Source organism: Canis aureus, chromosome 7 (assembly GCF_053574225.1).
Source record: "Canis aureus isolate CA01 chromosome 7, VMU_Caureus_v.1.0, whole genome shotgun sequence".
Taxonomy (NCBI): Eukaryota; Metazoa; Chordata; class Mammalia; order Carnivora; family Canidae; genus Canis; species Canis aureus.
The window spans coordinates 57,504,875-57,529,619 of NC_135617.1; the positions used below are offsets into that span (position 1 = coordinate 57,504,875).

General features: G+C 43.7%; 1 protein-coding gene across 7 annotated transcripts in view; it reads left to right on the top strand.

Annotated features, from left to right (window-relative positions):
• Positions 1 to 24,745, top strand: part of ADGRF5 (adhesion G protein-coupled receptor F5) — a 102,509-nt gene that overhangs the window by 5,769 nt on the left and 71,995 nt on the right. For 2 of the 7 annotated variants that reach the window (XM_077903746.1, XM_077903748.1), the window contains exon 1: positions 23,841 to 24,192. The exons of 2 other annotated variants lie outside the window; for them this stretch is intronic. The gene's annotated coding sequence lies outside the window, so the exon portion shown is untranslated. Of the gene's footprint in view, positions 1 to 23,832; positions 24,193 to 24,745 lie in introns of those variants that run through there. 3 more of the 7 variants (XM_077903745.1, XM_077903741.1, XM_077903744.1) reach the window with 3 other exon arrangements.

Below are 24,745 nucleotides of genomic sequence, written 5' to 3' on the forward strand. Positions count from 1 at the left end.
CTGTGAATTGCAGGGACCATGAGCGGGATAGAGGACTCTCATGGAGAGAGGACAGCTGCCTGGGGCTGTCTGCCCACTCGGAGTTGAGATCTTGAGCCATGGCTCCCACCCATCTCCTTTTCTGCTAAATAGGCCGTGTTTGTAGCAGCCTCTCTGCCTGCTAAGGACCTGGAGACTTAGAGTAGGGGAGAATTTAGCTCAGGAGGGTCCTACGTGGGTCATCTTGCTGGCTGCCCCAGGCTTCCCTGCTAATGCTTTATTCTTCCTAAACTCAGAAGAACTGGCTGATCATGTTTTTGAACCCTCACATCCTCTGCAGTCAGTTGGACAGCAACTCAGTATGCTGTGCTCTCTCTTTAGTCTTGTTCTGGAATCCTAGAGCGAGAGAGCAGAGGTCCTTTCCACAGAAATGGGTATCGGCAAACGCTACATTTTGTCAAAGCAAACCGAAACCATGATATATTTTAATCTCCTGGGTTACCTAGGCTTGCTCTCTCAAAAACAAAGTTAAAAAAAAAAATCCCTTTGAAATATAATCAACTGTGCATGGCAAAATCATAGAAACCCATGCAGACCGGTGTGTTTATTTTTAGATGCACATCAGCCTGGCCAACTTAGCAAAGCAACTGTCTAATGTCCAAACTATGGCCCTGGGAATTTCCTCTAACGAGGCTGTGTTTCCGTGCATTGTTACAGTACAAAGGGCAGGAGGCCCGAGTGGAAGGTTCATGGTAACCCCGCCCAAAGAGAGATCTGGAACCTGTCATTCCCTCAGTCTACATGGTCCTGAGTGCTGGGGTCAATATGGAGGTCGCCCGCCAGCTCTGGGCAGATGCAAATGAGTAGACATGTATGATTATTTCATCTAAAAATATCCCAGAGACCTGTGATGGCATTTTAAAAATAAAGGCTCAGCTTTCTGTTGGCAGCCAAAGATCTAATCCGCACCCGTGCCGTGAAGTGGATTCTCCTCTAGCCCAGAAATAGGGATGTCATTCAAAGATCCTGCATTTGACCACAATTAATAAAGGGCTTGTCAAGCATGTTGTAGTAAAAAAGCATCCATGCACACACATGTAGCCACACGCACATACGGAGAGCAGATATCACACATTTATCTGAATCACTCGGATCTTTGCTATTATCCCAAGCCACTTTCTGTTCTTTGATTTATCTATCCACAAAATGGGTGCAACAAACCTCATGTCCTATTAGTTTTGGGAGGAATAAGATACAATATTACAAATAAACTGACTCAAACTAGACTTTTGCTAACGGGTTTCCATTTTGGGCCTAGTACACTTTGAGCTCCTGACAAGAAATTACTGTAAAAATATTTACCATCAAGTCTCCGGGGATTTTGGTTGTTGCTGCTTTGGGGGTTGCTCTTTTGGTTTTGTTTGTTTGATCTTTTATTGTTTTGTTTTGTTTTGCCACTACAGAAAAAGAAGCCTAATCTGTTACCTAATTGGCACGCTTTGCTAGTAGAGTTTTCAGGTCTTTGTCAAGCTGTCCCTAACTCTGGGGAAGGTCACTGCATTAGTACATAAGGTTGCAACGCTCAGGGTTGTATCTAGGGGTCACTAGGGAAGACGAAGGGGTACGTCTCAGGTCTGCACATGGCAGCCCGTACCTACTCTGTGTGGGGTCTGTGACCTGCATTCCAGCACCTTGTCTGGGGATGGGGCCCCTGCACGATCAAAGGCCCGAAGGGCAAGGGGACCACATATACAAATGGCAGCTCTGAGCCGGGATTGTGGGACCCTGCCAGTAGGTGGATGTCCAGGCCCCCTCCAGGTCTGCAGATGCAGGAAAAGGTGTTCTAACCCTTTGGTGAAAATGCAAGAATGTTGTTAAAAAATGCCTTTATGGATTGTTTTGTTTGCAAGTGTTTATTATCAGACACCCTCAGGGGTTCACAGGGCAGGTTGCGAATGTCCGAAGTAGGGCCTGGGAATTTCCTTCTACAAAGGCTGTGCTTCCTCTCTTTGTTAGCCCTCGGAGAACAAGTGGAAGCATTACTAGAGATCCTGACTTAACCCTTTCTCCTGTCCACCACTCCTGTGTCCTCACATCACAGAAAAATCATGCTTCCAGCTTGCTGAGGTGCAGAAAGATTTCGGGTTATGTGTGTGCACCTACAGGTTAACGTGTGTGTGTGTGTGTGTGTGTAAAACATTTCATTTTAAAAGTTTTCATTCAGTATCATACCAGGCACCCAATCACAACTTAGACCAGGTAAAATCTCTACTTTCTTTACCTTATATGCTTTCCTATGAAAAATGTTGACCCAGTTTCGGTTCCCTGTCCCCAGGACGGAACCCTCCGAGAATGACAGTTGCTGTTCTCATTTAGGACCCTCTTATTGCCTAACATGGGACACCATGAGTTGAAGATTTTCCAGTCAACCAAGTAGTTTACTGCCCTTATGCTGCATACCGAAACTCTACCAGGCCCCAGGGGAAAGCAGAAGTTTTGCCTACAAGAAACATCAAGAGTAATGACGTGTACACATATATACAGACACACACACTCATGAGTTATAAGTGAGGATACAAGTGAGGATAACTGTGTAGTCTAAGTCTGGGACAATCCAAAGAGATACGCAAACCCTTACCCAGCTGGGGACTCTAAGTATCCCCAGAGACATTTTCACAGTGTTTCCACTGTCCACAAATCTCCAAGCACTAGCATGGGCAAGTGCATGAGTGCACACAGATATATATATATATATATGTGCATAGACACACACACACATACACACACACACATACACACACACAAACACCACTCCCAGGAGACAGCATTGCCTTCGCAGAGGAAGTGACTCCCTTGCTTTCTCACCACCAACTCCATGCAAGGATCAGCTTCAACACCATTTCTTCCTCCTCCCTTCCTGTCTCCAGAGATGACCTTTCCCTGCATCCAGAGCTCAGCTCTCCCTCCCTCCCTCTCCCCCTCCGCCCCACCCCCCCAAGGCCTCACTACTTTCCTCTCTGATTGGCTCTATCTGATTATCATTGAATTCCACTCAGGTCTTTCTCATTTCAAAACAGTAGGAACAGCAAATCTTCCCCAACCCCATATTGTTCCTCCATCTTCCTTTTTCTCTTGCCAAATAAATTTTTGAAGCATTTTGGTTGTGCCTGTCTTCGAGGTATCACCAACCACTCACCCTGCTAACCACTGTGCTCTGTCTTCCCATCTGCCCTCCCCCATACACGCTGGCGATTGCTCTTGCCCAGATTATCTCTGACCTCTACTGTCCCTGAACCTCTATCTCATTTCACTGCCCACAGCACCTGTTGCTGATGACTGCCACCCCAGTCTGGTCCCCGCCTGCTGGGACCCACAGTCTCCCTTGTGTTTTTCTCACTGAGCCTTCCCAGTTTTCTTTGTAGGTCCTTTCCATCTGCTGTGCCCTCACCTTCCCGGTGGCTGTGATCTGGACCACCTTCTCTCCATCTGCACCACCTCCCCACTGTACTCCATTCCTTTGTCTAGAGTCCTCTTTCTTCCTTTCTCTGTCAAGTAAACGATCGTGTCTTCCAGAGCTCATTTTCTTTCTTTTTAAAAAAGATTTTATTTATTTATTCAAACACAGAGAGAGAGGCAGAGACACAAGCAGAGAGAGAAGCAGGCTCCATGCAGGCAGCCTGATGTGGAACTCGATCCCAGTACTCCGGGATCATACCCTGGGCCAAAGGCAAAAGCTCAATCGCTGAGCCACCCAGGTGTCCCCCAGAGCCCATTTTCAATGCCCCCCAGCAACTTCCTTTTGAGGGCCCCCCATCCATGTGCAGAACTCACCTCTCTTCTAGCTCTTCTCAGCAATTTTCCAAGCCTCTTAGAGTTGACATACATACATACAAGTTTGTATTCACAGCCATTGTTCATGTGCACGTTTTCCCAGGCAGCAGGGATGCCATCTTATTCATATTTTTATTCCTAGCCCCTGGTGTGGTACCTGGCACAGCAGGTTTTCAATAAATGTTTTGTAAGGAATTGGAAATGCAAAAGCACCCTTTCACCGACATTTTGGTAAACCAATCCCTGAACTTGGATGACATCTGCATTGTTTTGCAATGGATGTATTAGTAAGCTTTAATTTTAATATTATTTTTTAAAGATTTATTTATTTACTTATTTGAGAGAGAGAGAGAGAGAGAGAGAGAGATGAGGGGAGGGACAGAAAGAAAGAGAGAGAGAGAATCTTGAACAGACTCGCCTTTGAGCATGGAGCCTAATGCTGGTCTTCATCCTAGGACCCCAAGGTCATGACCTGAGCCAAAATGAAGAGTCAGACACTCAATTGACTGAGCCCCACAGATGCCCCTGACTTTAATATATTTTGTAAAACTAAGCTGTGCACATAGCTAAGCTATTTTTAAACAATACTTCGCCTTTTCCAAAAATTGAAATCCCAGTTCTTAACACTGCCTATTGGTGTTTTGTTGAAATGACAGCTTGGACTTCACGTTGAATTTCAATTGCCAGTCAGGGAGAATTCCTGAATGTGTCATGAATGACACTGTATTTTCATGCACCTGAAGTGGTGGGGGAGGCCTGTTGGACCAGAACTGATCATTTGTCAAGGTCGCCACTTCACCGGGAAGCTGGCCTTGCACACAATGTACCTGCAGGTCACTAGAGGCCAGTGATTGATTTGCAAAGTTGACTTCAGGAGAGCTGAGGAGGCCGCAGGGGAATGAGCCTGAGCCCTGAGTCAGTGCAGAATCCACCTGACCTGCTGCCCCCTGGGAGCGTGCAGGGCACAACAGGGCTTCGAGGACAGTACCTGAGGCTCACACTGCTCTGCATCTCCCATGGGGCCAGGAGGAGGGCTTAGATGGACTGCTCTTTACTTTGAAGACTCTCATCCCTTTAAAATCTCTATTTTGGGTTTTTATGCTGACATACGTAAAACATGAGTACAAGACAACTGGACATTGCCAGCAGATCAGCTGACTGGAGCACTGGTCAAAATGCAGATTGCCAGGCTCTACCCGGGACCTAGTCCCACCTGTGTGTGAGGGCAGGTTGGGGGGGAGGGGGAGGGGGAGTCTACAACGTCCACACTTTTCAAGTATCATGAGAGATGGTGCTTCCAAGGTCTGATGCACCTCGAGTTGTGTGTAAGTCACAATATTTAGAAAATACCTGCCAGCTTGTGTTTAGAAAAGTGTTTACACTGCTGGTTTAAGGGGCCCCTCCCTGCATTCCTCTGGGTAGGTTAATAGTCTTACCATCTGGGCTCATCTTTGCAGGGATCTTCCTGCCAAAGTTGTAACCTCTTCCCTGAGCCACAGTTTGGAGGAGAATCATATACTGCTTTGTACCATCCCTTACACCATCCTGTGTTTTTTTGTTTTTTTTTTTTCCATCCTGTGTTTAACTCTTGGTTTGTTTATGTCTCGGCAACTTGTCTTAGAGCACAGTATAGTGTCATGACAGGTCCTGGGTTTGGGGTTCAGATACTGCCTCAAATTCTTCCGTTTGTTCCCTCTCCACTGTCTATAGTTTATATACAAGGCTTGGCAACTGACTGACTGTTCTAAGCCTCCCTCTCTCAGATGGGAATAGCTAAGTAGTTCATAGATTGTTGTGAAAATTAAATGACATAGTGTGTGAACAATTTCTTAAAAAGCACTCAGCATAAACCCTGTGGCAGAATTGGTTCTCCTCCAGAGAGAGCGATTAAGAATAACAACAAAAGTATCATCGACACCAACTACTAAGGAACAGAGAGATTAAATAATTCGCCTGAATTTACATGGCTAGTAAGTGGTAGAACTTGGACTTAACCTCTTAAGGCACCTCTGGTCATGCACCACCTCGACGATTCACTCATACCAAACATTGAGCCCTAGCCTCCTCCATGCCCAACACTGTGTTAGGTGCCAGGCACTCAACAGTAGACAGACAAGGTCCTGTCTTGGGGGTTAGAGTCGGGTAAAGGGGGCTCACAGGACGGTGGATGAGCCCACCAATAGACAATTCTTGTGCAGTTCAGTAAGGGCTTTGACAGAAACCAGGGCAGAGGTGTACACATAACTAGAGGGAGTCAGAGGCAGCCTCTTGCAAGGAATGACTTTGACTCAGACCTTGAAGGACATCGGGACTTGGACAAGTGAAAATGGAAGAAGGAGGCAGTTCTGGGGGGAGGCTGGAGAACACACTGCTTGCAGGACACCGAGGGGGTTTCAGGGGAGAGAGGAAGAAAAGGACAAAATGGCAGAGGGAGGTGAAGATGGATGTGTAGCCCTAATGATGAAAGGTTTTAGCTGAAAGTGACTATGTCGTTTTGAGGAAAGGAGAAACTCTCCATGAACGAAGCCAGCAGCTCCCTTATCTGTCAGTGTTTCTCTTAACAGACAAGGAGCTTTTGATTCGACAGGCCTCCATCTGGGGACCAGGCAACAGTATTTTCCTCCAAGTGAGAACCACTAAGAAAAAAAAGTCATGCTCTACTCAGTGGTTATTAAAACTTCGGTGTGCCTCAGAATCACCTCTGGAGAGCTTGTTCAAACACTAATCACTGGGCCCAACCTCAAGAATGTTAGAATCTAGAGGTCTGAGTGGTCTCAAGAATTGATATTTCTAACACATTCCCAGGTGATGTTTGTGTTGCTGGTCTGTGGTCCCTCAGAACAGAATCTCTGATCATACAGCCAAGAACTTAAACCAAATTATTTGTGTGACTCTTTTAAAAAAATATTTAAATTCAATTTAGTTAACATATAGTGTATTATTAGTTTCAGAGGTAGAGTTTAGGGATTCATCAGTTGCATGTAATACCCAGTGCCCATTCCATCCCGTGCCCTCCTTAATGCCCATCACCCAGTTCCCCATCCCCCCACCCCCTCCCTTCCAGCAACCCTCAGCTTGTTCCCTAGAGTTAAGAGTCTCTTAGTGATTCATCTCCCTGTCTGGTTTCATTTTACTTTATTTTTCCTTCTCCTTCCTTATGTTCATCTGTTTTGTGTGATTCTTAAGCTGCATTAAAATTTGAAAGTTCCTGCAAGAAAGAATTACTAAATCTCTTACCTTCTTTGCTCTAATGCTCCTTTAACTTCTGAATATTTCTGAAGTTGAAGAAAATTTAATCCAAATATTCCCAATATTCTGATTGATTTTGATCTATAAGTGGTCAAAATATGGTGACTTGTAAGTTTCTTTGGAATTTCAAAAATCAACCCTTTGAAACTTCTGTTTGCAAAGCAGGAAGTCACTTGTTGCCCAAAGCAAACACTTCAGTAAAGGGTTTGCCCCTTTGGAGGGGTTTAGAGTCTCCGCTTTTGAGCAAGTTTCTCGACCCTTTAAAACAGTTTGAATCTGAGTCTATGGAATGGGCTGTGAATGTGGAAATAGGTGACTGGTGTCTTTTGAGTGTGGCCAGCTGGCTAAAGCCAACATATATCCCAAAGGTTGTTATTTCCTCCTTGATAGATAAGGCAGGATGAGGCTAGGAAACCCTAAATCGCCTCAAACAAAGGAGGAGTGAAAGGGTGGATGGAGAAGAAAAGATCCTGGAAGCTTAATGTTTCTCTTTGTTTACCAAAAAAAAAATCCTACCTTTTTATTTTTATTTATCTATTCTTTAAAAGATTTTATTTAAATAAATAAAAATGAGAGACATGAGAGACACAGAGAGAGAGGCAGAGACATTGACAAAGGGAGAAGCAGGCTCCAGGCAGGGAACCTGACGAGGGACTCAATCCCAGGACTACGCCCTGAGCCAAAGGCAGATGCTCAACCACTGAACCATGTAGGAACCCCAATCTACCTTTTTTAATATCATGGTCACAAACTAAGTTTTTCACACCAAAGATGGAGAAGAAAAAGGTTGATGTGAAAAATAGCAAGTAGCCAAATTAACAATTATTAACACGAGTGATGAATCAAAGTGAGGCTCCCAGGAGCAAAAATAAATACAAATCACAAGAAACCAAGTTTCTGTGAGGGTTTGATTACCAATCCAGCTTAAATTCCTCTATCTGTAGTATTAACATGCAAACACCATTCTGAATATTTCGGAGCATCTGGATATCTTCATCGCTCCAAAGCAGATTCAATTCTATTAACAGTCTCTGTTTCATAGTGAAGAAATGGGCTAACTATACATTGTAGGATTTTTTTCCATACTACTCAATTTTGCCTCTTAGTTTACCAGTGAAATTAATTAGTGAAGCTTTGTATTCCATATTCTTACAACAAAATTCAGCATTTACTGAAAGTCATTTTTGAGTTTTGAAACAATGAGTTCAAAGGAAAGTTACCAAAAGGTAATTGAAATGAACAGTTATTATATAAAAAGGAAATAAGCAGAAAATGACTTTCATTGAGCCCGAGAAACAATGAATTTGTATTAACTTTCTCTTTCTTCTCATTTATTTGATTTCCACATAGGAATTTTAAATTGAAGTCCCCCAAATTTGTTTGTCTGCTTAGTTGCTCTGAGCCCCCACAAGCTCTCGGGCAAGCAGTGCCCTCCCCTTTCCTGCTGTACCCCCTCACCTTTGAGCTACCTCGGTTCCAACCCCTACCTGCACTCAATCCAGACAGCTGGAGCTTGAGCAGTCAGCTGACCTAGTAAAGCAAGACTCCCATACCTACAGATAAAAAAATACACACACACACACACACACACACACACACACACTTTATTGCCCTTACTCTGCTTTATGTTGCTACATAGCATTTGTGCTCAACTGATATATAGCCTATTTATTTATTGGCTATATTACTGGCAGGAAAGAAATAACAGTGCCAAAGGCTAACTGAAAAACTGGAGGCAGTTAAGTCAACAGGGCACTAGCAGGCATCAAGATGTCCTTGATTGCCTCCCCCAGGGCACATAGGGGCAAGAAGGTTGACTTTGGGGTGTCAGAGGAGCCTGGCAAGATCTGTAGCCAGGGTAGAGGGAGTTCCTCAGAATTGGACTGAGGGTAGAGGAACACAGCCACTGCCAAAACCGCAGCGTGCCGGGAGGAAGCAAATACCTGGCTCCCCTTTCTTTCCATCTTGCAGTCTCCTACTGGGATCTCCCACCTTCCTGTCCTTCCCATTGCCCTCCAAGATGACAAGGCACTGCAGGATGTGGGGTCGTCCTCCTGGGCACAGAGCAGGGGGAGAGAAGGGCTGGAGGCTCACCAGCATGCTTCCCCAACTAGAATGCAAGCTCATAGGCGACAGCTGTTTTAGTTACTGCTTATCTCCAGGGTCTAGGTTAGTGTCTGGAGCATCAGTTTCATAAATATTTGCTGAATGAATGAGTGATGCATAGCTTAGAAGAAGAAACACATGAAAAAGAGGATTTGAGCAATTACATAGAGTGTGTGATGCAAATCCACACACCATCACTGTTACCATATTTAAATACACCCTTGCTCATAATGCTTTCACAAGAAGGGATATTCTGAGAGGGCAGGTACAACAGACAGACCTGGAAGAAAAAAACAAGAGGATACCTGGCATCTGATCATACACATATACAATTGAGTTATCCAGAAGTTCACATTATACATTTCTAAAATCATGCTCTACGTCCATCCAGTAGATGGACCCCAGTGCTGTCCATCCAGCCGCACAAATACCATGGTCTGAAGGTAGTGTCCTGGGATCCACAGATACTAGAGTCCTGAGAGGGATGGTCCCCAGTCATCCCCACCCTGGGTAGGACACAGGACCTTGGACATGAGGCAGGTCTGGGTTCCATCCTCCCCAAATCAGCTCTGTGATTGAGTTTCCTGTCTGTGAAATGGGACAATTGCTCTCCCACCCCACAGAGTTGTGGAGGCTCATTGGGGCCTTGACTCACTGACGTGGTATAAACCACTTAGTAGTAACCAGAAGGGTCATTTCTTGTGCAAGATGCAGTATTTAATCTTGAGAGTGCAAAGTGGAAAGAGCCACAGAGGCTCTGCTTTCTGTGCTGGAGCCATTCCCTCGTGCTCTTGATTAGAGAGAGGGTCAGGAGGTAATAGGACAGCCAGGCCCAGAGGATGGCTTCACCCCCTGCCCCAAGCAGGACTTCCTGCTTCCTTCCTTCAAGTCAAGTGGAGCTGAAGCTGGTTTCCCTTCTGACCCTTGGTCAGAGCCACACTCCACACTTTTTTTTTCAGATGGCCTGCGGGGCTCAGAACTGTATTGAGAATGAAGAATTTTTTGGCTTCCTTCCTCTGGCCAGGGAGAGGTCTCCAGATGGAGCTGAAGTGAGGAGCAGGTGGGGGCCTGGTGGGGTGGGGGAGGGGAAAGCAAGGTCAGCTTCCCTCAGGGCAGATGGGAAAGGTCTTAGTGAGTCCTTCTTCAGCTCTCCTCCACTTCTCTGTGCTAGTGGCTTCCTCCATCCCGTTTGGTCTGTAACCCTGAAGGACTGCTCCCAGTTAAAACAGATGAGGCTAGTGAAGGAAGAGAGCATGAGCAGCCCTCTGACACCAAAGTCTCGTACACTCGTACACTCGTGTGAGGAGCTTGCAAGAAGAGATCCTCTGGGTTTGGTGGCCCTGAGGGCAGGATGTGGGGAGAGGACTCCTTAGTCACAGGCAATAAGGTGGTACACAATCTGTAGAGAATTCAAAATCAATAATAACATGAACAAAAAAAGCCTTTAAAAAATTATCACCACATGATAACCTTTCCAAACACTGTCGGAGACAAAATATTCTTCCTAAAAAATCTTTTGTACAAGATTTTTTTTTAAAGTTCTAAACAATGGGTGCCATCACTTGTGAACTTCAGTAATATAAGGTCCTAATTATCATCCTTTTATTCCCTAGTTTTAAATAAAGATTGTATTCTATACAGAAGTTAATTTAGAAAACTCTCAGTTATATAGTGACTCCTGACACAAAGGGACTCAGCTACACGTGCTTATTTCTAGAATAAGTTCCTTGTAAGTGTCTGAGCTTATTTGAAGGGTCTGTAGCCCTTGGGCATGATATGTCCCCGCATTTGAACATATATTAAAAATAAATAAATTTAACATGGTAGTTGCATAGACAAGCTGAATGGGAATTGCTTCAATTCTGTTATTCTATGGGACCACAATGGAGTTTTATTTGTGTTTAAAATTTAAAATGGTGAAGGCGTGCCTGGGTGGCTCAATCCCTTAAGCATCCAACTCTTGGATTTCAGCTCAGGTCATGATCTCAAGGTTCTGGGATGGAGCCCCATATCGAGCTCTATGCTCTGCGAGTAACCTGCTTGGGTTTCTCTTCCTCTAACTACTCATGTGCTCGCTTGCTGTCTGTCTCTCAAATAAATAATAAATAAATCTCTTTTAAAATTTTTAAAATAGGGCGGCCCCGGGTGGTTCAGTGGTTTAGCACTGCCTTCAGCCAGGGTGTGATCCTGGAGACCGCGGATCGAGTCCCACGTCAGGCTTCCTTTCTGCTTCTCCTTCTGCCTGTGTCTCTGCCTCTCTCTATCTCTCTCTGTCTCTCATGAATAAATAAATAAAATCTTTAAAAATAAAATAAAATAAATAAAAATTTTTTAAATAAATAAATAAAATTTATAACAGTAAAGGAGAGTATGACTTGCAAATGATACTCTTTTCTTTTGGCAGACACAAAATTTAGTTCCACCTTAAATATTTTATTGAATTTTAATATTTTAAAATTAACTGTTTTCTTTTTTAGTTGTTTTGAATCTGAATGACTTAATCAAGAAAATAAGAATTATTACTGACAATAATGTTTTCATATAAAAGAGGGAGGAATTAGTAAGAGATCTGGTGCAGATGTCAAATATACAAGAAGTCTCCATGGTCCAGAATTCCCTGCACTGACTGCCACTTTCTTCATTCTGATTTTGCAATGCAGAGAAATAGGAGTGTGTGTGTGGTAATGGTATATGTGTGTGTGTGTGTTTTACTGGGCTTAGGCAACCAATTCTCTTCTTTAAGTCATTTCTTGGTTCCTGGAAAATTTCATTTTAAACGTAGAATATTTCATTTTAAAACTAGAAGTAGGGATCCCTGGGTGGCGCAGCGGTTTAGCGCCTGCCTTTGGCCCAGGGCGTGATCCTGGAGACCCGGGATTGAATCCCACGTCAGGCTCCTGGTGCACGGAGCCTGCTTCTTCCTCTGCCTGTGTCTCTGCCTGTCTCTCTCACTGTGTGCCTATCATAAATAAATTAAAAAATAAATAAATAAAACTAGAAGTATACTCAAATGCCATTGCTATTAGTGCTCATAAATAACCTGTGGGCAGGCACCCAGTGTAGAAGGCGATTCTGGCACTGAAGAAGGGATGATATGAGAGCATTGCTGACTTATTAGTAAGTGACTCAAGGGCCAGAGGTCATTCATAAGAGTGGTCATATTTAGTGAGAGCTCAGCAGGTTTAAATAAACAATCCTGGACAGAAGGACACCCTAAGTGTGTACACATATTGCCACGTAAAGCACAAAGGCCAGATCTTGATGGCCCAAAATAAAATGGAAAGTTGAATAACATTAGAGGAACTCAGGAAAAAACTAAAAATAATACATGGTTTTCCCTCTGTTAATGTTCCAGGTCAAATGAGGCAAGCTTAAGGGGTGTGGGCCTGGAATAATCATGTAATTGTTGCTATCTATGTAGCTGTGTTCTGTGTGCTATGTAGCACATCTAAAAATAATCTAGTGGTCCCTAGAGGCAGACTTTAATTTGTAGAAGGCAATGAATGCAGTTAGGATAGGTCTTGAACCTAGAAACCTGGATCTCTGGTTACCCTGGTATGGGCTATTAGAGCTACGGAGGGATGAGCAATTTCCATGAGACAGGGTGCCAGGATACCCGATGGTAGGCTGTTTCAAAGGGAGGTAGCAACCACTATGAACACCTTTCCCCTAGTCTCTTACCCATCTATTTCTGAAAAACTCAAAAAGTATAGGCTAGAATCCAGAGCACCTTGCCTTTGGATTCACCACCTCAATTACCAGGCTGACTAGACGCCTAGACAGACTCTGAGTTTGCCATAATGATATGAAATAGAAACAGATCAGTGAGTAAACAGGGTGCCAAAGTGATGCCATATCCATGACTTAGATCTGGGGAGATGTGGAATTCAATAAATCTACATGTAAGCCACTCAAAGTGAACAAAGAATGCTTTCCCAACATTAAGACAAACAAGTATCTTGGTCTAACAAGATACTGTGAACGATGGAGTATTTGGGTTCCCCAGAGCTCTGTGTTGAGCTCTGTCCTTTTCAGCATTCCACATCGCTATGCTTTTAAAAGGCACATTCTTCCTTTCCCCAAGGAGTTTAACTTAAGAAGTTTTGATTAATGTTCATTTATGCTTCATTTTCCATTCTTACCACTGCTGTCCCCGATTTTATGCTTCTGCTCAGCAGGGCTGAATTTTAGAAACTTTGTTGTTCTTCCTAGACATAGGCGTCAGCCAGTCTTTCTGATTTCGTTCTCAAGCAAACACTGTCATTGTGCCTGACATATTATGTATTCTTGAAAGGGCATTTATAAAGAATGCATTATTCTTTTGAAGACTTGAGAGAAGTGTTAGTCCAGGGACATAACTGTTAGATGTGATGCAAGAACCAAGAGCAGTGACTCTGGAGGAGGTGAGATTTGTACTTGCAGGGGTGGCAGTTTTACTACAGTCGCCTTCTCTGTTTGACCAGAGCTGACATTGGCCTACTAGTGTTACCTCCATATTGCAAGTCTTGGCAATTTTATTGAGCATCGGTTATGTGCCAGGGACTTCTAGCTCCATATCAGAAATTACTTCTACTGTTTGGCTAAGATGGTGGAGTATGTTCCCTTCCATGGAGGGGGGCTCCTGTAATCTTATTAACAAGCAGGAGGTCATGTAGCATTACTGTGCACAGTGTATTAGCAAAACCATGCTGTGACCTTGCTTTTGCAAATACTGGATTCCCCTGATGGTATGTATCTAGCCAGCTGAAAAACAGACAAGGATAAAACCAGTCTCTGTTTGACCCATTTATTCATTAAACAAGTATTAATTGAGCACCTATTACGTTCCCTTTCACATTACCTAGTATTTTAGTTCTTATTTTCCTTTATAATCTCATTTGCAAGTTACTCATTTATAACTTTTTTTTTTTTTTTTGAGAGAGAGAGGATGCCCAAGTAAGGGAAGGGACAGAGGGAGAGAGAGAATCTTAAACAGGTTCCATGCTCAGTGTGAAGACTGATGTGGGACTCCATCCTACAACCCTGAGATCATGACCTGAAACACAATCAAGAGTTGGATGCTTAACAAAATGAGCCACCAAGGCACCCCTAACTAATAGTTTTTAAAACTAATAGTATAAAAATAGTTTTTAGACGTTCAGTTCTTGAGTGCTCAATTTCCTACTTTCTTAAATACATCCCTAACCTAGGCTTATGGATGCTATATGAATAAAATTTAGAGAGTCCACGAATTTGAATGAGAAAATGCTTTTATTTTCACTAACCCCCGATTATAATTTAGGACTTCTTTTATTTTTTCATTTAAATTCAATTTGCCAATATATAGTATAACACCCAAGTGCTCATCCCATCAAGTGTCCATCACCCAGCTACCCCATCTCTCCACCCACCTCCCCTTCCACAACCCTTTGTTTGTTTCCCAGAGTTAGGAGTTTCTCAAGGTTTGTCTCCCTCTCTAATTTTTCCCACTCATTCCCCGTCATTTCCCTTATAATCCCTTTCACTATTTCTTACATTCCACATATGAGTGAAAAGGACATCCTTTAATTAGGAATATAGGCAACAAACCATCACAGCATCAGCTGTCCCTATGACTTTGTCACCAATAGAAATCCCAGATATTTTCATATCACATTACAGGTTGCAGATTCTCAAACTCCAGTTTATTATTATTACTATTTAAAATTGTGTAGTTACTAAACCTGCTTGTTTAACTCTTTTAATTGAATGCATTAACAAAGAAGTAAATATATTACTAAGCCACATTATGTTTTAATATTTTGATAACCAGATTGCAAGGTTAATTATTTTCCTTTAATCCTGCATGCTTTGTTTTATGTATTTAAAAACATAATTCTGAGAAGGATCGATAGTCTTCACTAGATGGCCAAAGGAGTCCATGGCACAGGACTATTTTTACCCTATTTTACTAGTGCTTTCAGCCAGAGTCAGTGGGATACAAATTTTTTCAGTCTTTATGTCTAAAAATATCTTTATTTTGCTCTTGTCCATGAATGGTCTTCTGGGTATGGAGCCAGATGTCACCCTGGAAGAAAGCATAGGTGAGAAAGGACAGTTGGATCCTAGACTAAACATGAGACACACCATCTTTTAAAGATCATATAGAGAAAGGTCATGAAGGAGATTGATAGGAGGAACCAGGTTGAGGGGTATAGGAGAACATTAGAAGAGTGGGTGCCATGGAAGCCAGAAGAATATGGGATTTCAAGGAGGAAGCAGCCAAGTCTGTCAAATAGTGCTTCAGGGTCAGTGAATGGACCATTGACTACGGCAACATGGAAGCCATGGTGAGCACCATGAAAGTCTCTTTGTGCAGTACAGCTGACCCTCCAACAACATGGATTTGAACTGTACATTTATACATGGATGTTTTTCTAGAAATATGGTACATTACTGCAAATATATTTTCTTCTCCATATGATTTTCTTAATAACATTTTCTTTTCTCTAGCTTACTTTATTGTAAGAATATAGCACATAATACATATAACATACATAACACGTAGTAATAGACTGTTTATACAATTGGTAAGGCTTCTAGTCAAGAGTAGACTACCAGTGGTTAATTTAGGAGAGGGGGAGTTAAAAGTTATGTGTGGATTTCATCTGAGCAGAAGGGCAGGGCCCCCCTAACCTCCACATTGTAAAAGGTCGGCTGTCCCAGGGGAGGAAGACTGATCTGACTGGCTTTGGGACCAGAGAAGAGGGTGAGAATGTGGAGACAAAAAAAATCTATGTATTCGGCTTTTTGCTCCAGCTTTGCTGTAAGGGGGAGCAGGAAAATACTTCAGTCAATGGAGACAGAGAGAGAACATATGTTAAAGCAAGACCTTTAAAGAGAGACCTTTAAAGAGGAAGGAGCATGTTTGTGTGCTGCTGGGACTGACCCAGTGCTGAGAAAGTAAGAGGAAATGGGACCCAGAGCCAAGTAGAGGAAGAGGTAGCCAGCAGGAGGAGCAGAGACACATCTTCTGAAACCAGAGGGAGGGACGAAGAGCAAGTGCAAGACAGGGTGAAAATTTGTATGTAGGAGAATTAGCATTTCCATTGGATCGATTCTGTTTTCTCAATGAAGGGTGAGGCAAGGCTACTGCAAAGAGTGAGGAGAGAAGAGAAGGTATGAAATGATCATTTTGAGAAGTGAGCAAAGTAACATAAATAATGGGACTACCAGGCTATGTGGACTGTAGCAATTCCACCAATAGTTAGCAGGATGTTGTCCATGAGCTCTAAGTTTGCTCTCAGACACAGATAAGAACAGCTCTCTGAAATACTACCCCCATATTCCCCACTTCTCTCTAGCCTCATCGCCCTTCTGTTGTCCTGACTCTCTTCATATAAATGCTTCTTTGATGACTTAAACTAAGTCATGCTTCTGTACAACTCACGGGAAATGGGCAATATATCAACTTTTCAAAGGTACTTATGTCAGAGTAGGACTGTTCCTTCACTTAAAGTAATTTGTCTCCAAAAGTGTAATTTTAGGAATTAGGGGCAAATGGTTGTAGGTTTTCTGTTGTTTCACAAATCCTGCCACAAAGGTGACAGCCTATACTACCAATGTCCCCTTATCCCCATATTTTTCAGACCATCATGGTGCCATTCATTCACTACATTTTCAGTTCAGCTGCATCCCAACATGTTAGAAAGAATTGTTTAACTTTCTTCCATGAAAGAATACAGGTGCTGGAAAGATTGGGCTAATTTATGACTTAGAGCATCATCTCAGGTGCTAATAAGTAAGTCGTGAACCAGGCATCATGAAGAAAAGTCTATAAATTTAACATAGGTTTAATACTGTCTTTTTTCTCTACTCAGAAATCATTACTCCATCCTGCCATGAGGTACAGGGATAAACACCCTGCCCATACCATGCAGTTGTCCCAGTGTAGAGGCCCTGAAAACAGTAGAGAGCCATGGAATCTGGATGGGAGTTGCCCTTACGGAGACAGAGTTTTTACAAGTCCAAACTCGGGGCTGCCACATGTTTGCAGATGAGGCTCTCTGTTACCTGAGATATACCATATCTGCTGATGTAGATCAGATGCACAAGAAAGGATCAGAGATTAGAACAGGAGTGGCCACCCAGTGTGCATGGACAGAAGAGTATATGCACTTTAGAGGAAACGCAGCTTCCTTCCAAATAGATTTCTTCCAAGACTAAGATAAGAAGGAATACACAAGTCCTCAAATAACCTGCTCTTCCCCTTAAAGCCATCAGAAGCATTAGGGGAAGGACTGAAGGAGGAGGAGTCAGTGACACATTTGGTCCATCGATAACTGACTTCATGTGCATCACAGCTGCAGGGTGTGGCTGACAAATGTCATGCTGCAGGCATAGCACATCACCTGTGAGAACTGAAGGTGGAAGCTGAAGGCTGAGGATGGCTCACAGCCGTTGATGGTCAACCCTGCCCAAGGAAAGGTCAATAAAGGTCCAAAGAGGACTGTTGGTGACACCTCCATGGAGCCGTGTCCTAAATCTGCCTTCGTTTCCCCTGTGTGCTGTCCTTCTCTCTTCTGGGAAAATTAGGGAGATAATGGTGGGCGTGGAGTCCAAAACAAGATTCCATTTGGAGTGGGCTTTGGATTTCTGACAGAAGCATAAAAAGGCGAGTACAATGGGTCTGTCAACTTCATTCAATTGGTTCAAAAGATGGAAGCTTTGGGATCTTCCAAAGCAAAGTAATATAACTATCTGGAAGATATATACACAGAGCAGGTATGATAACTGTCTGTTGGTGGAATGGGCCCAGTAATAGCAAGTACAGATCAAACCTGAGAGGCCCCAGTTGAGTATAAATATGACCAGCTCCAATGAGCAGAGACGCTGCCAAGATATACACACAAACGATAAGAAAAAGACCATTTGTATACTATAAAACTGCTCAATTATTTGTTGGTTCCTTCCTTGCATAAGGACAGGTCAGTGCCGGGGGGAATTTTCCTGGCCTTGTTAGAGAAACACCAAAAGAGAGCTGACCCTGGGCCACAGGGGGTCAAAAGGGTTACCAGCATCTGGTTGTGGGTTTAAAAAAAACAGGACTTACCCTGCCAAGATGTGGAGGTGGGAAGGTTTTGCGAGTTGAACCATTATGTGCCTTTGTACATCCTTGTGCTGTGTATATACTCCTACTGTAGCATTGGCATTCGTAAGTTTGTGTGTTACACTCTCAAATACTCTTCTTTAGTGAACAAAATAAGCCTCCCTGCCCTAAAGGAGCTGACATGCTAGTAATGCGGATGGAAGGGGAAACAGACAATAAACCAAACAGATACATTAGAGTGCACGAGAGGTGATATGTGAAATGGGAAAAAAATTAATCAGGGAAGAGGGATTAGGAAATGCTAAATATGGCAGTCAGCAAAGGCCTCAGTTAGAAAGTGTTGTCTGGACAAAGGAGGGAGAGATACAAAAGGCTCTCTGGGAAAACAGCATTCCAGACAGAGAGCACAGTAAATGCAAAGACTCTGAGGTGGAGTTGTGCCTGGCTTGCAAGGAGGCCAGCACGCCTGAAGCCATAGGAATGAGCAGAGAGAGAAGTAGGAGAGGAATCAAAGGAAGAAGCAGTGCCCAGGGGTGTAGGCATTACAGACCATTGAAGAGATTTTCACTTCAACTATGACTGATGAGAGCACAGGAAGGCTGAGTAGAGGTGGACATCACATAGTGTCCTCTTTATGAGGGCCATTCTGACCGTAGTGTTGCACAGAGACCAACTAGAGGCCATGATAGTAATGCAGTCAAGAGATAATGATGGCTTGATGAGAATGATGATGGTGGAAGGGGTAAGAAATGCATATATTTGGAAGGTAGAGATGATAGGATTTGATGACAAATGACAGACTATGCGAGGGAGAGCTCGAGGGTGACTTTTAGAGTTGTGGTCTGGGCCACTGGGAAGGATGGCTATGCCCTTTACTAAGATGAGAGAGACTGTTGGAGGGGGAGCAGATCAGGACTTTAGTTTCGGTCATGTTCAGTTTGAGAGCCTCCTGAATATCCAAGTAGAGATATCAAGTAGGCAGTTGGATATATATGGGTCAGGAATTCAGGAGCGAGGTCTGTGATAGAGATGTGCAGTTGGAAGTTATCAGCACAAAGATTTAAACCGTGCTGGAGCCCACCTGGGAAATAAGTGTTAGCAAAGAGTTGCAAGGACTGAGCCATGGGACACGCCAATGTTAAGAGGGAGGACCAGCAATGGATGAGATGGAGCAGTTTCATTTTCTTTCCGCTTTTATTGATCACCTACTATGTGCCAGCGGGATACTAGTTGCTGGGCATATGATAAATAAGACTAGTCCCTGCCTCCAGCTGCTTACAATCAATGCATTAAAATAATCATTCAGATGCAATGTGGTAACTGCAAAAAGACATGTACCTGGAATTATGGGTCTGGGGGGAAGGAACACTTGTCTCAGGCTGGGAGGGAGTGGAGGAGGCTCCTTGGAAGAAATAACATCTATGACTTAAAAGGAGACTAACAATTACCTAGTTGAGCAAGAGGGAAGGGTTGGGCCATGAAGCAGCCTGGAGCATGCTGGAAATACGTGTTAATTTGGTGCCAACCTTTGTGTCTGAGAAAACAGCTCTGTACAGAATGAGGTCATACCCTCAAGTCCTAAGGGAAATGTCATGCCTACAAACACATTTAACATGACTGGTGAATTACTTACTCTGGCTACACCACCACAGCCTGCTGGAAGAGGCTTGGGTTTGACTTGCCATGGACTCCAGCATCTTAGAATGCAGGAGAGGTACCTCTGTCACAGCTGCTTGACACCTCAGCCGCGACAGGACAAAGTCTCCCCATCAGCAGCTAATCCTGGGTTGCAGCCGAGACCATATGGTGGTTCCATTTTTTATTTGTCTTTGTTTTCATTGTAAAGTGAGTGGACAAGCACAGAATGTTCCTAGCAACAAACAGGCCTGTGGGTGAGAGAGGAATTGGTCCTCAGGGAAGTGAAGGGACAGCCACCTTGGCAACACCCCATTCCAGGTCAGAGAGCCAGCTGCACCCACAGCCCACCCACAACCCAACCCAAGCAGGAAATCTCAGAGCTTTTTAGAAGAAGCATTTACCCCCGGAGCTCAGAGCTGCTTGGAGGGCAGGATGTTTCTTCAGGCCAGACCTTGGTATTTACAAAAAGAGTAACAAAAAGACTTGGATGTCAAGCTCCCCAACACTGTTACTTTTTTTGTGAGTACTGAGGTCTGGAAATTTCCCTTTCTCGTAGAGTGGGCTAACCGGCCACTGGGCATGTAGTTCTGTCCCACAGTTACTTTCCACAGCGGTTACCCAGCAAAATTCTTTTAGTGTCCTTTACTACCACATTCATGTCCAGTGTCCTCTGGTTTTATTTCATTCCTCCCCAACATAGCCAGTGTCATTTATCTACGTTTATCCCCATGCACTCAAGTTACTCCCAAAGGAACACATCTCATGACAAAGACAAGATATATTTCAAAGGCTTCTTTAAAGGGCCAATCTCTGCTGAGCTATAGGCAAACCTAGCAGAAAGCAAAGGCGGAGACACTATCAAATCCATACAGGTAGCTATTATGACTGCAAAAGGTTCTTTCTGGCAGAGATAACAACAGCCAACACTTACACCTGCTCCCTACATGCCAGGCACTGCTACAAGTATTTTAATCTTCACCGCAAACCTGAGGTAGGAGCTATTGTTACTCTGATTTTGCAAGTGAGGAAACTGAGGCACAGAAGGATTAAATAACCTGTTGAGTTTCCACAGAGCCACTAGTGGGCAGATCTGGAGTCCATACTCTCATCCCCAGGCTACTCTGGGTTTTCAAGACTGGGGTGCTCTTCCACTACTTATATTTAATATTATAGATTTTTTAGTATAAGAAAGAATCTGGGGTATCTTTGCCCATCTCCTAGAGAAAAAGTTAATACCTCAAATACCTAACACGGGAAATTAATTTGGAATATTTTGGAATACAATTGAAGCCATCCGGCTCTGTGAGTATGTGCTTTAATGCTCTTCCTAATATTTTTTTAGGGCAAGAATAGTATTTTATATAGACTCGAAAGATGTATTCTTCATGGTGATTCACCACATTAACTATTTTTAGCTTTTAGCTACAAATAACAGAAAACCCAACTGGAACTGGTTTACATAATAAGGATTTTTATTGTGCCCCTAATGGTAAATCCAGAGGTAATGTGCATCCACGACTGGCCTCATGTCCAAGCAAGCTCCGCTGCCTAGCCAGGAGAATGAGACCAGTGTGCTTTAGACCAATCACGATGCACTCCTGGCCTTAGGGAGCAAGTTCCCTTCCCTGAGCTTCCCAGCCACACTTGGGCTTGCGGCAAGGAGGACCTGGAGAGTCAGCTGGGATGGGCAAACACCAAATCTCCCAATGATGATACTTCAGGATTTCTCTCCCTTTAGTGCCCGTGGTTCTTGGTCACCCCGCTTCAAAGAATGAAGGGGTAGACCAGACCAAGAGTGGTGGGCAGCAAAGCAAAGTTTATTGAGCAATAATATTACACTCCCAGAGAGAGAGGGGGTCCCTGAGAAAGTTGCCTCCTGGGAGTTAGGGATTTCTATGAGCTCTTTTGCAGAACTATCGTAAACCATCAGGGTTGCCAAGTCATGCCCATCAGATCTTTGGTCATATATCTGTCTACCTACTAGGTTGCTGTCCATGTGCTGATGTTTTTTTGTTGTTGTTGACATCACGGGGCTTAGGTCTTAACTGCCCCTTGACCAGGATATTGACAAATGCTTTGTGGTTTACTGTCTTATTTTAGGACATTTTGCAGAAGTCGTTTCTGCAAAGCCTGCGAAACAGAATGCTAGTGCGGTCCTGTCTGGGCTGCAAAACAGGATGTCAGTGCTGTTTTATTTTAGCCATCCTGACTCCATATTTTCTTTGTGGGGCCCTGACTACCAAACTGTCCAACCAAGTCCTAACAACGACATGGAGTGGACTAGAGAATACAGTTGAGAACCAGTGCCGAGAAGCAGAATGACATTGTGGAGGTTCATCCTCCTTTGTTCATTTTTCCAAGTGAGAGTCACCACCTGATTGGGATGGCCTATATTTCCTTATTTTTTTTTAAAGTTTCTATTTAAATTCCAGCTAGTTAACATACAGGGTGATATTAGTTTGAAAGGTACAATATAGTGACTCAGTGTGTCCACGTAGCCCCCAGTGCTCATCACTGCCCATGTCCTCCTTGAAATTCATCCTCTTTTTTGTCAAAATTCTTCATTTTTGTCTTAAGCCTGAGTACCACTGGTAGTTGTCAGCATGTCTAAGGGTGATGTCTTTGAGCAGATGGGAAGGTGGGCAAAAAGGAGAGAAAATTGGGGGTGGAACAGGAAAAGAGTATGAGCTTGTAGAATGAGAGCCCAGGTCCCCAGAGAGCTCCTCCTCTCTGCCAGGCTCACACTCGAGCCTGTGAACTCAGTGGTACCGTTATCCACTATCACACAAAACAAAACCCAGTCTCCGTGGAGTCCTGTAATGTGTGAAAGGCCACAGAAATAGAAACCTGTGGGACTATCGTTTGAATCCCTACAGTTCGACACCAGAGTCCTTGGTGTGACATCACAAGGGTCTCTCTAAACAGTTTGGAGACTACATGCATCAGACTCAAACTGGAGACTTAATTTACAATGCAGATTCCTGGGGTCCAGGCCTCGTTCACTAGCCTCTCTCCACAGGTCGCAGTGCAGAGTAGGAAATCAAACAACATTCCCCACACTCACGTATAAGAACAGGTGAATGGGCATCTATTGCTTGTCATCTGTGTTCTGACCTTGGGCAAGTCACTGTTTCTCCATGGGTCTTGGTTTCCTAACTTCTAAAATGAGGATGGGGAGGTCACTTCCAGGTCAACACCTCTGATCATAATTTGTCTTTAAACCCATGACCTGAGGCCCCTGGGTGGCTCAGCTGGTTAGGCATCTGCCTTCAGCTCAGGTCATTATCCCAGGGTTTGAGCCCCGTGTCAGTCTCCCTGCTCAGCAGGGAGTCTGTTTCTCCCTCTCCCTCTGCCTGCTACTCCCCCTGTTTGTGTTCTCTCTCTGTCAAATAAATTAATTATTAAAAAAACAAAAACAAAAACAAAAGCCAATGACCTGAATGCAATCCACCAACTGGCCCTTTTCCATGCATCTTCTTATCTTTAAATATTAGTGCTGTTATCAAGATGGTATTTTAAGCATCACAGCATTTGTCACATAAATATCCATAGAGTTTTCCTGGAAATCTGAGAGAACCAGCTGTCCCCTTCATGTGGCAGATTGGAAGTACAGCTCTCTCTCTCTCTCTCTCTCTCTCTCTCTCTCTCTCAAGTCTAGGGCTAAAGCTAATGGCAGCTTTAGGTCTTTTCATACTCTAGGAATTGTTTTTTTTTAATTCTCTGACTTCTTGACACTGTGAGACACAAGGACTCATCAATAATTTTGTTTTCCTTCCACTCTGAAAACACAATCTAATTTAGAGAACATCGTTCAAAAGTTTAAACAAGGCATCCTACATCTTAGCTCTAACCCATTTGGGGGTTGCTTTAGTTTCATTTTTCTGATTTTTTCTTTGGTGAAAGCAAAGCCAGGACTAGGGGCATTGGCCAAACAAGTCTGGCCACTCGGTGGAGAGGTTTCTAGATAAGAAGGATCTGAAGGACTTCCCATGGGCGTAAGGGAAATCGCACACGCCATCCGGGGAAGAGGACCAGGAAATCACTTCTTGTTTTTCAAACAGCAGCGAGCCTCTCACGGATGGCGCTGTGAGGCTTGGAGGAGCACCACGGGCAGGGGAGGCGCGGGAGAGAGGGGAGGCCGAGCTCGGCACCCAGCTGCCAGTCCTGCCCGAGCCCTCACAATGAATCCTGCTTGGCTTTGCCTTCATCGGGTGTAGGTTTCCTTGAAGACTGCGGGGCAAATGGCCTCATAGTGGAAACCTGGATGGTTTTAGTCGTCTGATCAGAGCAGAAGCCAGCCTGGGGACGGCGGTGCTGGACAGGTACGCGTATTCTCCTGCTGTTCTTCTCCTCCCTCTGTAGCAAGACCTCAGTGGCACCTCAGTCACTTCGACCCTCCTTTTAAGACATCGTCCAGTTATTATCCTCTTTGCCTGGTCATCTTTTGTGTAGCTCTAACATGGATGTTGCCAGAGTAAAGCATATTTGGTCAAGAGCATTGTGCAGGCTGTTGGCCAAATTGATGAGACTGTGTTTAGGGAGATTGTGCATCATTCAACCAGCTGGCATCTTTTAAGGGTTTTCTCTATAATAAAGAGAGCTTTCCTTTTGTCTTTCTTTCTTTTTCTTTCTTTCTTTCTTTCTTTCTTTCTTTCTTTCTTTCTTTCTTTCTTCTTTCTCTTTCTTTCTTTCTTTCTTTCTTTCTTTCTTTCTTTCTTTCTTTCTTTTCTTTTTTTCTTTCTTTCTTTCTTGGAATTTTCCCATCCCTGAGCCAGAAAATACTATAAAGACCAGAGAATTCATCAATGCTGTCATGAGTGTTTCCATGGCCAGGCAGCCATGTGGCAGTTGTGCTGACAAAGCAAGAAGCTACAC